The 12,668-nt window shown below is 44.8% G+C and overlaps 1 protein-coding gene across 9 annotated transcripts in view; it reads left to right on the top strand.

The window, feature by feature from the left end:
• The window catches only part of KLHL20 (kelch like family member 20), a 1,054,184-nt gene that overhangs the window by 61,997 nt on the left and 979,519 nt on the right, over positions 1–12,668 (top strand). For 5 of the 9 annotated variants that reach the window (XM_069641181.1, XM_069641183.1, XM_069641179.1 and 2 more), the window contains exon 4: positions 8,547–8,576. The exons of the other annotated variants lie outside the window; for them this stretch is intronic. The gene's annotated coding sequence lies outside the window, so the exon portion shown is untranslated. The remainder of the gene's footprint in view (positions 1–8,546; positions 8,577–12,668) is intronic. 9 annotated transcript variants of the gene reach the window in all.

Here is a 12,668-nt window from a genome sequence, read left to right as displayed (position 1 = left end):
TGTTTTTCTGCCTGTTCATGTATGTAACTCTGAGTCTCTCAAGTGCCCAGCTACCTCAGGGTTTGGTGCGCGATATAAATCTTAAACAAAAAAAAATACAAATACGAGACTCTACTCATCACCATAAGCTCGCTTGGTGTGCCATAACTCTGCACTCGCCATTGTAATCCTGATCTGCCATCTACCCCTTAAAACTTTACTCCAACTTTATACACGACTGCTTACTGTTACTGCGAGTCATTGAGCAGAGCAGTATCTATATGCTCATGTATCTTCCGCATGCTTACCAAATTCAGCACCTGGCATCACACTCTTAGGCAGACCCTGTCCCATATCCAATCTGCACTACACACGCCTCTGCCCCTCTGCTTATCTTGTACCCTCAGCAACCCGTGCCTATATAGTCACTGCACCCTTTAAACATCAGGCACTGAATGCATTTCCCCACGGATACTGGGAAACCTGCGAAGCGCTGTTCCCCAACCTTGCCGATGGCAGCATTCTGGTCACGCAGTCGTGCCTTCCAAGTGTGGCACTTCTGTTTCCACTAGTCTCTGAATGTCAATCGCATTAATATCTGACCGCCACTCACCGGAGATTGCGGATCACACTTGCCCATTCTGACTAGCCCACTGTTCCACTTGCCACTTATCTATGCCGATTTGACTATTATGTTGAAGTCACGCTAGCCTATGCCTAATAACCTGCCTACTACACTGAATTCCCCCTTGTGTTGCATTATACTAGCCTATGCCTAGCTAGCATTTCATGTTGAGTCACACCAGCCTATTCCTAATAACTAGCCTAATGCACTGAATTGCCTACTGTGCTGCTTTGTACTAGCTGATACTTGACTAGCCTATCATGTCGGTTTGCAGCCTATCCCCGATAACCAGCCTCTACACTGAACTGCCTAACTGTATTCGCCTGAGCCAGACTAGCCTACTGCATTGAATTAAAACAGCCCATGCCTGAATAGCCTACCTTTGCCGATCTGCACTAGCTTAGAGGCCTGATAAATAGTCTGCTACTCTGAATTGTCTACTGCGTTGACCTGTACTAGCCTATGTCTGACTAGCCCTCTGTGCTGACTCGCCATCGCTGTTCGACTGACTGCCTCGTTCCCGGCTGATTAAGGATCCACTGCAATTGAGTAACCTGAATAATTGAGCAACTGAGAACTATGCTCCCTAGGAACATCCTGATGACCCCTTTTACTGTCTATTCTACCTCTAATCATCCAACTGATTACAGACTTAACAATGGCTCAGAATGGGTGCACACCTTGTCCTCTATCTGCCAGAAACAATAGACTGTGAGCTAGTCTACTCTGCCTCTATGAGCCTAGGATTAGCAACAATATGAACCCCTGCCTCAGCCATAACAAATACTGCGGGGCGCTAATCAGCATCCATACTTGACCATGAGACTTCGTTTAGAACCTCGAACCCTGCAGCCTACCCTCAGCATAAGTTTAAAACCACAACAAATCCACCTAAACCTACTCCCACAGATGACCCGGACATTCTAGCTGTCACAATCTTGGCTGCATGACGCAGCTGGCCCAGCCCTCACGTTAGCCATACCAGACAACTACCAAATACTTGGAGCGGATCGATCCAAGGCTAGAGGTGGTGGCATAACCCTCCTAGCGAAAACTAACCTAGCCATAAGATTTCTGCCACCACCCACAATTAAATCTTGTGAAATACTCATTGCCGAACTTCTCATCTCCAGCTGCCGCACTCAACTATCTACTTGCTATACAGACCCCCAGGCCCTATCTGTACCTTCGATGAGGATATATCAAGCCTTATTGCCAATAACTACAAAGACTCCTCACAAATATTGCTCAGGGTCTAGCTACCATCCTTTCAGAACAGGGACTGACCCAAAAAGTTTCTGCACCGACCCATGTCAAAGGATGGACCTTGGACTGGGTGGCTAACCTGAACTGCCAAACTTCTATTACTAAGGTAACCCCACAATTGTGGACCGACCACCACCTGATTGACATTTCTCTATCAATAAACAAACGAGTAGATGGGGTTGGGGGGGAGTCATGGCACCACCCCTTCCGACTAGGAGCAAAAAAAACATTTCAAACTACCACATATCCTTCCATTCATAAACTCACTCCCAAGTGAATCTGACCCCAACCTCCTGGTCGAGGCATTTAACAATACCATGTCTAAGGCCTTAGACACCATTGCACCAGTCAAACTGCGTAAACGTAAACAGCGTGCACACCTCTATGCCTGGCTTACCCCACAACTTAAAGACCTCCGACTACAAAAAAGAAAACTAGAATCTTTACAGATTTTTCAAATAACTATAAAAAGTAAATGATCCGTACTAAAGACCTCTAATGAAAATCTCCAATGCCAACTCTAACACTAAGGAACTATTCACGATCTTTCGAGAACTGGAATCCCCTACTCCTCCCATAGACGGTGTACCCAAGGACAAATTATGGTGCACTAGCATTCAGAATGCCTTGGCTAACAAAATAACATTACTCCAAAATAGAATTGCTATTAAAAAAGCCTCATTGCATACCCGGAGCTGTAATGCACCAGTCCCATTGAATCCGCCAGCACCCTAGAACCATTTGAACTCACCAAAATATCCATCCAGGAAACTGAACAAAATTATCTTGTCTTTGATACCACCCAACTGCCAGGGTGACCACTGCCCCACCCAAATAATCAAAGATGCAGCGAGAGATTTGGCACTGTTCATCTCGAAACTAATTAATGCCTCCTTCACGACTAACACTGTCCCAAGCAACCTAAAAGAGTCCTGGGTCTTAACCTCTGCTAAAAAAACAAATGCTGGAGCCTTCAATCCCAACAAACTACAGGCCTATTACCACGGTGCCCTTCCTTCTCAAAATAATCGCTAATGTAGCATACATGCAAATACAGAACTACCTTGAGACCAACCAACTCCTCCGGCTTCAGGCCACAACACGGCACAGAAACGGCATTCATTCAATTTGAAAACTCAAATTGATGAGCTCAAGGACAAAGGGAAAACAGCCACGCTACTCCTCCTCGACCTGTCGGCTGCCTTTGACCTGGTGGATCACGAGGTTTTGTGCAAACACCTGGCCTCGGCTGCCCACTTTCAAGGGACGCAATAGTATGGGTCCAATCCTTTTTAGACAACAGAACAATGAGTCTTCTCCCCATCAGCATTGGCAGACCCCATCCAGACTACATGTGGCGTTCCACAAGGTTCTTGTGTATCGCCAACCATGTACCATATAGTTACCAAGCCTCTGTTTGACAAATTGGAGAGACTGGGTGTCACCTACACAAAATTACACAGATGACACCCAGATCCTCATTCCCCTTTTGGGCAATTTCAACAAGGATACGACTTTGGTAAATAAACACCTACTCATTCAGGTATGTTTGGCATCCTATGGCCTCTGCCTGAATGATGACAAAACAGAGCTCCTGATCCTTGGATCATTTGCAAACCTAAAAAAACTGAATTCAAGCTACTCTACATTCACCATAGACGGAAATACAATCCAGGTAGCTAAAGAAGTAAAAACTTTAGGTTTCTACCCTAAGCAGACCGGTAAATTCCATGGAGTGAGTCATCCGCCTACCTGTAAGCTAATCGGCGCCTGCAGGCCATTCCTATCCAAAGCAAGCTGCATCATCCTTGCCAACGCATGAATACTTTCAGAACTGGATTATTGCAATGACCTATATCTAGGTGCCAACACATTTATCCTAGACAAAATCCAAATTCTACAGAACAATGCCCTAAGAACGGCCCTGACTATACCCAATAGAGAACATGTCTCGGAAATCGGAAGCGAACATCACTGGCTGAAGACCAATGACAGAATCTTGCTGAAAACAGTCTCCCTGATGTTCAAATGCCTAAATAATGCAGCACCCCCTTACCTGATGGTTAGAAAAACATCCACCCGCCCTTCCAGACTTCATACTCACCAAGCAGGACCCAGCAAACCCCTATAGGGGCTCTTTGGACCTTGTCCTGGCACCTTTGGCGCCTGGCTCATAAAAGGCATCTGTCCTGGTGCCATAGGCGCCAGGCTCACCATGGCAAAACATATGGTAATGCTTGGGTGAACTCACCTGAGGCAGTCCATGCTGCATACTCACCCGAGGCAGACCATGCTGTCTGAAGCTCCAAGCCAACTAAGGCTGGGGAGGAACTATTTTCTTTCAGGAACTCTTTTCTTACTTGGGTGGGGCCAGTGGAAGAACACTCGCCTGAAGCTCTTCCAAGGCTATTTAAACCACGCCCGGATGGCCACACGTGCTTCGCGTTATTCTGCTTCTGCAGCAGGACGCTCACCGAGTCGGCTCCTGACTCATGCAACGCCCGCCAGCACCTGGAAAACCTGCAAGGAGAGAAAGGCAAGCATTAGGACATTACCTACCTTCATCCAGCATCCAGATTCTTCACTCCGTCGATCCTGCAAAAGAAAGTCAAGGGTTAGAAACGCATCTCATCGCTCGCTGCAGCGCCGCTTCCACTTACCTTCACGTGGCGCTGTCTAGCTCTTCAGCGGTCATAGGCGACATCGGCCGCATCCCAGCACCTACGGAAAAGAAAGACAATAGTTAGAAGCGCTCCGCTTCTCGCTGCCGCGCCGCTTCCACTTAACTTCACGTGGTGCCGGCAACCTTTTCAGCGCCCATAGGCGACATCGGTCGCATTCAAGACCTACGGAGAAAAAGGACAAAACAAGGTGAGCAACGAACTAATTGCAAAAGGACAGATTACTCACCTTAAGTCTTACCTGGATTTTGTTGGGACCTCCGTTCCCTTTTCGGGTCGGAGCGGCTTTTCTGGCTTTTCCGTACCCCAGCCCCTATGGGGAAATAAGACACACTCATTAAGGTGTCGGAGCAAACCACTACGGCACACCTTCATTAAAAGTACTCACCTGAGCTTACCTCAGCGAATCCATTCCTCCACACGGATTCCTCACCTAGTCCCTGAAAATTAAACAAAGGCCAAGGGACAAATAAGACTTGATCTTTTGAACTATATACTTACGGCAGCATTTTGGTAAAGGCAAGCAGACATCGAACCCTTGCCAAATCCAAGATCCAGTGAAGTAACTGGAAATCTACGCGCCCCTGCGTCAGAAGCAGGATGGAGAGCTCGTCCATACAGAAATTAAGGTGAGAGTCTGCGGAAGGCACTGCTAGGGTTCGAGGAGGGTGAGGAGGGTGAGGAGGGTGAAAAAGGGGGGAATCCTCACACACAATCTAGCAGACAGTTAACTCCCTTTTCCCATCTACAGAAGGATTATTCTACGGGCCAGACAGACGAGGTTTGGGGGTCCAGTCCATCTTCCAAGCACTACGCTTTACCGTGGAAGAAGTTGTAGCAGTCCAGAACGGGTCGGCGCCTCCGTGGGGGATCAGGTGAGCGTTACAGGAATGGGATGACGTTGGTTAGATTAGATACATATCAAATTTTATTCAAAAACTCATCACATGAAAAATTCATCTTAATCTCATAAAATGTCATAAAAATCATTGATCAATTCATACCTTCATACGTATCCACATACAAAAACACATTCAAACATACACGAATACTACACCCTAGTTTAGTTATAGAATCAAATAGTATGATTCCGGATATTTTCGGTTATCTTCTATAGTGACCCAGTCCATAGTATCAGGTGTCGTTGTGTAACTGGTATCAAATTTCACCAGATATCTCTCTGAGACAACGTCGACACGTGTTTCGGTCAGAGACCTTCTTCAGGACATCGGGCTAAGAGCAGATACTCCGCCCTGTTCTCCACATATATGGGCCAGTGATAAATCCCCAGGTTTCAACTTGCGGGACGGTGAGTTAGGACAGCGGAAATGAATCCTTCACTGGCCTCAATATATATGTTGAGCAAGCACCTCGGTGCTGCTAGAAACTCCTCTAGCACAATGCGACCCAGGAACCCCTAGGGCCCACGTAAAAATTTGCAGGGTAATTTTAAATGTGTGTCAATCACAGGATCCTCCGTAGCACTTCAAACAGACCGCACAGCCCCGTGTGTTGTGAGGAAAAGATCCTACAGTCTGCACCTCCTTTGTTCACGCGGCGCCAAACACCAACAAAGTAACATCGTCTATGCGGGCTAGACCCTATCAAAGGACTAATCACTCTGTAACCTTACATCACTGTGTAACATAAGCTTTAAGTATTCTTGTACCCATTGCGCCCAGTTACCTACAGTTTGGTGCGCCTTACAAATTAATAAACAAACAAGATTATGCCTTAGATGAGGGGGAGATGTTTTTTGTTGACTGATCAACTATTGATCAGGAGACTGCCCAGCGACCTAATTGGGCAGCAGTGGTCTGATTGGTTAATGGAGAGAACGAGGTCTTTGTCCAATGTAGACTACTGGGTCATTGCTCTGCCCAAGCGGCAGAACTTTCATTGAAGCGCTAGAGGTAGCACAGGGATGGCGAGTAACTATTTATTCAGACTCTGCATAGATGACGACAACCATGCATTTGGGATTGTCAAGATATATCAGAGGGTTTCGGAGAGCTGATGGATCCTTAGTACAGCATGCAGCCCTCTTAGACTGACCGATTCATGCCCTCTCGCAGCCAACGTTTGCCGCAATCGTTGTGTGCCACCCATACTAATGGTGGTGACTTTTCTTGGTAACAAAGCAGCTGACACAGCTGTGAAATTGACTGTATATTTACCAGTGCCAGATATCCCTGGATACCCGGCACTTGTTGGTATGCAGTTGCAAATGCATGTTCCGTATACTGCATTACCCGTTACTGAAGTTGTTGACTTACAGGCCCAAGCACCACATAGTGAAAAGTTACTTGGGGAAAGGAGGGGGTGTGCAGTCTTCTACAGACTAAATATGGAGACTGGTTAGTACAGGGGAAAGTGCTCATGCCCCCAGAGTTGGTTCTAGTAGCATTTGATCAGTTGCAGTAATGTAACGGGTCTAAGCAGCATATCGCTGCTGATATACAAGAAGACTGGTATATGCCAAATATACAGCAACTCCTAAATGTTATCTAATTGTATAATTTGCCAGACATATAACACTTGGTACACCCTAAAAACATTGAGGGGCACACTGCCCCATCCAATTGGCCTGTTTCAGGATCCTCACATTGACTTTGTAAATATGGGAGAGCGGTGCAATAGCTTTTTGCTTTCTCATAGTTGTGGTATGTCCTTTTTCCCATTGGATTGAGGCTGGTCCATGTGCACGCCCTGATGCCAAATCGGCAGCTACATTTTTGGTTGGAGAAGTGTTTCCCCGATGGGCAGTGTGCAAAACATCTTTAATGAGCTGTTTAAAGAAAGTGTGTCACTTTTAGGGATTAAACATAAGATGGGCTCCATTTACCATCTCCAGGCCAACGCTGTTGTTGAAAGGATGAATGGCCTCTTGAAAGCTAATCTGTCTAAGCTCTGTATCACACTTAGAAAAAACTGGGTCTATTGTTTACCTTTGGCCCTTTTCAGTTTAAGGACTCAGCCCTGTGAGGACATCACCCTCTCCCTCCACGTGATGGTGACGGGGGGGGGGGCATATGCACACTATCCCCTATGCGTAGTGCATCTGATGCTCACAGGGCTGTCCATTCTAGGAGATGAATTCAAATCATATCTGACAGTTAACAACATTAATGTATAAAATGTCTTCTCAACTGATTTGCGCAACAACTAGCAGAAGTAGGTAACGGCGCTGCATCAGAATCTGTGCTTGCCACCACTCCAGCTACTTCCAGGGGACATAGTGCATGTCAGAAACGTTGTCCACAGGTGGCGTGAGTCGTGCTATAACAGACCTTTTGCGCTAGTGTATGCCACGCCACTTCCAGTGAAGTTGAGGGAACTGCAGTATTGGTTACATCTTTCTGATGTTCGGAAAGGCGCCCAGTACATCACCTCCTTCCATGAGTAGAGGTTTTTGTGAATACTTATAGAAAGACGGAAGCAACATTTAGGACTTCTTAATTGTTATTGAGTTTTTACATCTGTTACTGAGCTGTTGATTTACTTTGTATGTGTATAGGATGGTATGAACACCTTGCTCTTTTTCTTTATTTGGTTATTCTCAAACAAATATTACTTTTTTCATTGGCCGTACATGGTTTAATTGTTTTGCTTTCAGCACAGGGAAGTATTTTTCTAGGTTTGATATGCTACAGTATTTTTTAATCTTGGCTGTGGATTTCTGTTTGGTATGTTTCTGATTTTGTCAAGTGAGTTTATGTGGTTAAGGCATATACGGGATTGGTGGGCGTGTAGTGCAGGGGGATGTACACAGGACACATTAAGGCAATTGAAATTACGGTTTTAAAGGGGATTTGATGAAGAAATTAGTATAATGGTACATTGTCTGATCCTATCATTGCCAATTTTCAAACGCATGAGGTGATTTACCAAGCCTAATGTGCACTAATCATTAGAATACCGTATGTTTTTATGTTGTAAATTATGACCATGATTTGAAGAGTTTTCACAAACTATTTTTTCTTGATTACTTTCAGAACCAGGTTAGAATTAAACCCCTGATGAAGGTAATTGTTTCTCGAAACGCGTTGGGTCCTATGGTTTAAAAAAATATTATAATTGTATCTTAAATTACTAAATTGGATGTCAGAAGTATTTTTCCTATTACAAAGAATGATCAATCTCTAATTGTGAATTACTGACTTGTCTTCATTTAATTTCTTGTATGTCTTTAATATTGCATTATTTAGGCCTCAGATACAGGGGACGGGAGTTCCTGTAGACTGGGAATTATTTCTCTTGGATGTTGTATAGTTCACGTGCTAGGACTGTTTTCTTCTCACCTGCACCTTGACATACATCCTATGACTTTTCACCTTGGTTTTCTAAAACTTTACAGCCTCTACTCTATAGAGTGATTCGAACGGAACACGATCACACTGCGCTCATAGGTTCACTTGATCAAGATCTATTTAATCAACAAAAAGCTGATGTGTGTTTTTGACCTCATGGTTTTCTTCCAGGCTGTATAAATATACAGCAGGCTGTATACATACACAGTAACAAGTCCACAATACAATGATCATATCCAAACATTGTACCAACAATGAATAACCAAACACAAGAAAACCAGAAACCACAAAAACGTCAGGACAATGGGTTCAACTAGTGCATACAGGTCCGTAAGGAAAAAGAAACCCACATTGTCCATCCATGATACAAACGCAACAAAAAAGCAATTCATGAAAAAAGCACAACAATGAAATAAAATACGAAATCCACCCAGACAAAAAAGGGGAAAGAAAAACACATGAAAAAAAATCAAATTACAATCATGTTAAGCCGTTCAAATTAATACAATGCCTCATAGTTGCACATCTGAGCCATTGCCATGCCCAAAGTGACCGTGCATAACCATGCTTGGAGGAAGTTCCCCTGCAACCACACCAAAGGCAAGGTAACGGCTAATTGTAACTATAAGTTGCGAAAACCTGTTTAAACCTAACGTGCATGATGTGCTCAGCTGCAAGCAGTCACTGGTTGCGGGAATCCTGCATGCCTACCAAACGGGCTAATTACCCCATGCTATTCTGCCTACCCTTTAATTCAAGTGCCACCTGCTCAATATGTGAACCTGTCGGAAGAGAACTAAACATCAGTGCATACTGGCTGGAGCGAAGGGGACCTGCCCCAAAGTATGATGCGGTGTAACCAAAACCAAGGAATACCTGCTGGTATCTGCAGAATAACATGGGGTAATTATCCTGTTTGGTAGGAATGCGGAACTCCCAACCAGTGAGTGCTTGCTTCTGAGCACTTTGTTCTTATCATGCATGTTAATTTTAACAGGGTTATATGCAACCTTATAGGTAGTTTTCTGTTCCTTAAAGAATAGGTATATTGTACAGAGATATATGTGCTCTTGGTGTGGTTGCGGGGCACTTCCTCCAAGCATGTTTATGCATGGTCACTTTTGGGCGCGGCAATGACTGATGTGCAACTATTTGCAGCAATTAGGCATTGTATTCATTTAAACTGCTTAACGCGATTGTAATTTATTTTTTGTGTGTTCATCTTTTCCCCTTAATTTTTTCTGGGTAGATTTTGGTATTTTAGTTGTGCTTTTTCTGTTTTTCATTAATTGCTTTTTGGGTGTGTTCGTATCATGGATGGACAATGTGGGTTTCTTTGTCCTTACTACTGTACACCGTGGTTGAACTAATTGTCCTACTGACATTTTTATTGTTTCTGGTTTGGTTATTCTGTGTTGGAACAATGTTTGGGTATTTTGACTACTGTATTGTGGACCAGTTACGGTGTATGTATACAGCCTGGAAGGAGGTCGAAATGCGTGACGGCTGTTTTTTCGTGATTAAATGGATCCCATCAGCGCAGTGTGATCATGTTCTGTTTGAATTCATGTATGTGCAGGTCCCTTGGGGTCCTTCTCCGCATGATCACTTGCAGCTGACACCTCATGCTGTATTTAATCTTTTAAAAAAAGTAGTGACTAGCGCAGCAGGTTCAAGTATTCAATTGCCCCAGACTTGTTGTTTACGATCTATAGAGTGGTGTACTGTCATTCCTGTTCTACACTAACACTGCACTTGGCTATCCTTTTGGTACCTGAAGCTCATCTAACAATTGCATCCAAGCCTGGTATACAGCAACAGCATCAAGTTCCAACCCAACCCCCACAGGTAAAGAGGAGGGAGCGCTCGCTGAAGATCCAGAGGAAAAAGGTTGCTTGTCAGAAGATTCGTCCAAACTGCTAAAAGCAATTCCAGATAAATCTTGCCTGTAAACCAAGACAGAGGTGTTCTTCCATTCTGACGGCAGGAGTCCAGGGTGCACATCGTGAGATGGGGAGGTGATCCAGATGGCAAATGATACCGAACAAGACCTGAATGCTATTGAGTTGAATTGAGGGTGATCAGTTTAATGACACTCAAAACTGGTACATCCTGGATCTTCTAACAGCGATGGAGGATGCATGTTAAAGAATCTGATTGCCTTGCTACACATAGGGTCCACCCCTGTCCTCAAATGATGCAGCGAATGGGTCACACACATAGGGGCCCTGCACAAGCTGAAGACTGGCATGGAATGCGAGACTGGGGGGGGGTGGGGGGTGGGGGTTCCGGGGGGGTGCGAAGCAGTGTCCAGCCTGAAGTTTGGTTTGATAAGTAATTCTCAAGGGCACCGATGTGGTGATCGTGGTGCTCCTGTTGGTGGTGGTTTGCACTGATGCTTCAATGCTGTGCTAAGACTATTCCAAACAGTGCAATGATGATGGTTACTATTGGGGCAGGAAGGTCTCTCCCATGTACAAAGAATGGGCAAGTACAGACTGAGGACCCAAATAAACCACGTATGGTCAGAATAAAGCAACCCATGCATCCCCCGGGCACCCTGACGTGCCAGGTGATCAAGGTTGCATTCATCTTGCATGCACTTTGGAGAAATATGCCCGGGATGGGGAAAGTTTATGTCGTCTATGTAGGGTGTGGGTCCCTAAGGGTGAAGTGGATAGGGAGAGAGTGAATGAGAGGTTAGTTAATGGAGGATTAACTAAAGTGGGGAATGTTGGGATTTACTTTCCGACTCAAGCTCCTCCCAAGTGATTGCGGAAAATGTACTAATAAGCAGGAAACCTACACTAGCGGTGAGAGGGAAATTTGCGGTTGTAGGTGAATGGGATACAGCACACTTATATTAGGATTCTATATGTCAAATGACCAACAGGCTTTATTGAATACTGGGTGAATATATTGCATGTACATGATATACATATTGAATGGATCTTTGATACTATATTGGAAGGTAGACCCGAATCCTTGCAGGCTGTGTCGGGAGCATTAAACGAGGCCCTGTGATTGAATATTCTACCACCTCAGGCGACGTGCGAACACACACAGGCCTCTTGTTGGATCTTTGCGAAATTACAAAGGAATGTTTGCGGCCCAGCACAAGTGTGTGCTGCGGCCGGTTGTAAAGGGCAAACTCTTGGGAGCCAGAGTAAAGGTTGTGAACTGCCAAAACTTAAGCAGGGATTTAGGACACTAGCGCCCCCTGCCCAATCTCCCTGGATAATGGTCGTCCTATTTGAACTACCAGATGCCCATGAGCAAAACTCCTAAATCCTTCTTTGTTTAGACTGATTAGTGGCACCTGTAGGAAACATAGGCCTGCCCCTCCGGAGGGGTAGCTGATAAAGGAGGCAGCAGAAGACTACGGAGTCTGATTTGTACCAGGGAGTGCAAAGGATGATGCCAACTCTTGTAAGATTACAAAGCTGATGCATGACGGACTACCTTTGTGTCTGGGAGGAGAAAAGGGATGCTTTATTTGCAAGGACCAAACTGACCTCGAAGGTATCCACTGAGCTCATGTTGACTGCCAGGTGATGGTATTTGTATTTTAATTATATAGCGCACCTGGCCAAAGGGCATCTGGGCGCATCACTTATGATACAAGCATAGTAAACATTACAGATAATATACAGAACACAAAATCATTTACAAATAATATAGTTTCAAATTATGTGGGCATCAGAATTACATATGTACAACAGAGTAATCGGTAAACCAAAACATAGGGGTGGCTAGTGAACAGTCTGAGGGGTGGTCTTTGGCGGACAGCCAGGCTTTGGCCTGACT

Source organism: Ambystoma mexicanum, chromosome 1q (genome assembly GCF_040938575.1).
Source record: "Ambystoma mexicanum isolate Mex_15411 chromosome 1q, UKY_AmexF1_1, whole genome shotgun sequence".
In the NCBI taxonomy this organism is placed as follows: Eukaryota; Metazoa; Chordata; class Amphibia; order Caudata; family Ambystomatidae; genus Ambystoma; species Ambystoma mexicanum.
This window is presented reverse-complemented; position numbering and strand designations above follow the sequence as displayed.